The sequence below is a fragment of the Elephantulus edwardii genome, unplaced genomic scaffold, assembly GCF_000299155.1.
Source record: "Elephantulus edwardii isolate Elephantulus edwardi_28Jun2011 unplaced genomic scaffold, EleEdw1.0 scaffold00015, whole genome shotgun sequence".
In the NCBI taxonomy this organism is placed as follows: Eukaryota; Metazoa; Chordata; class Mammalia; order Macroscelidea; family Macroscelididae; genus Elephantulus; species Elephantulus edwardii.
In genome coordinates, this window is record NW_006399765.1 from 26,914,104 (window position 1) to 26,915,971 (window position 1,868).

The 1,868-nt window shown below is 48.8% G+C and overlaps 1 pseudogene; it reads right to left on the reverse strand.

Moving 5' to 3' along the window:
- Positions 1-312: 312 nt before the first annotated feature.
- Positions 313-619, reverse strand: LOC102874770 (annotated as a pseudogene).
- Between the last annotated feature and the right edge of the window lie 1,249 nt (positions 620-1,868).

Consider the following 1,868-nt stretch of genomic DNA (forward strand, 5'->3'; position numbering starts at 1 on the left):
CTCGGCCAGTGTGTGTCTCATCATAAGCCCCCAACAAAGACAGGCACTGCTACTTACACATGTTCTGGAGCTGGTAATTGCCATTGAGTTCACTCCTGCTTGTGACAATGGCATGGAGGATAGAATGAAGTACTGCCTTGGCACTTTCCTTACTATGCTGATTCCATGGTTGTACCTACTGTGAATTTTTTTTAAAAAATATCATTAGTTTATTACAAAAGAGAGACATAGAGATTATTTCCATGATGGAAGATTTCAGAACTTCAGTGGAATGGGCAGCTTCACGTGATGCCATCTCAATAGTGATTTATTTCAGTCTCCATACTTCCCAAGAACCTCACCATCTCTAAATAGGAAATAATCCTTGTCATCTATAACTACTTCGGTGCCTCCATGTTCTGGGAGAAGAACTTTGTCTCCAACTTGCACACTGACCCGCTGAATTTCTCTACTCTTTCCTTTAGATCCGGATCTAAAACCTATAACTGTGGCTTGCAACACTTTTCTTTGAGATTTTTCTGGAAGCATAACACCTCCTTTGATTACAGTTTCAGCTGCACTCCATTCCAGCGTTACTCGGTCAAACGGGAAGAAACTTTCTAAATGCCTGTCCTGCCATGACTTTGATTGTCGCAGCTTGCACCCCAATTCCTCTATGTCACTGCAAGGAGGGACCCACAGAAGGGGCCCTCGAGACACGTGGGGGTGGGCTCAGGCCCGCTAGTGCACAAGTGCACACGCTCGGCCCTACCCTGCCTCGCAGTTTCCACTGTAAATTTTTAACACCTTTCAGCGCGAAGGGCACGTTTTCCTTCACTAGATCCTACCCACTGCTGTCTAGCTGATTTCTACTTGATTCAATACCATAGCACAGTGTAGACCTGTCCGATGGGACCGCCAAGTCCGTAACTCCTGCAGGAAGCAGACTGGCTCATCCTCTTTCTTTGGAGCGCCTAACAAACCTCCATCAGGTGTATCCAGGAGGAAGTGTAGCCAGGGTGCCCGTTAGAGGCCGGGACAGGGATTCATCATCTCACATACATTGCTATGAGGAGGGGCCTGTCCTTGGGAAAAAAAGGCATCAATCATGCGGGAAAGACAAAAGGTCAACAAAAGAGAGGTGGCCCCACCGAGACGGACTGACCACCGAGACGGACTGACACAGTGGCTGTGACAGTGGGAAGTCATGAGTGTGGAGCGGGATAGGAGAGACGACGAGAGGTTGTTCATAGGTCGGTCATTATGAACTGGAGTCAACTCCACCACAGACCTTTGTAGGAGACTGTCTGGGAGTGGTTGGTGGACTTGAACTGCTGACCTCTCATTAACTGCACAGTGCTTACCCTGCTATACCATCAGGACTCTTCCCAAGAAGACACGTTCTTAGAACCTGACTGGACAGTTCTACTCTGTCCTGCAGGGTCTCTTGGGGCCAGAATTGACCCAAAGGCAAGGAGTTTGGTTGGGTGGGGAGCCTGCTTTGCTTGTTGTTGTTACATGCCGGTGAGTCAAGTATGACTCATAGCAATCCTATGAACAGCCAGCCTGCACCCTGTCCTAGCCTGCACCCTGCCCTATCCTGTGCCGTCCCATCATCTCTGGCACACTAGAGCCCGTTGCTAAAGTCACCATGTCAATCCATCTTGGTGGGAGGTCTTCCTCTCCATCACTGACCCTCCACCTTTCCAAGCATGATGTCCCCTTCTAAGGAATATCCTTCCCTAGCCACGTGTCCGAAGTGTGAAAGACGAAGCTGCACCACCTTTATGATCAATGAGAACTCCAGCTTCACCTTTTCCGAGACGTAGCTGTTTGTTCTTTTGGCAGTCCATGAGACAGTCAGGGCTCTATTCCAATGCCACAGCTTA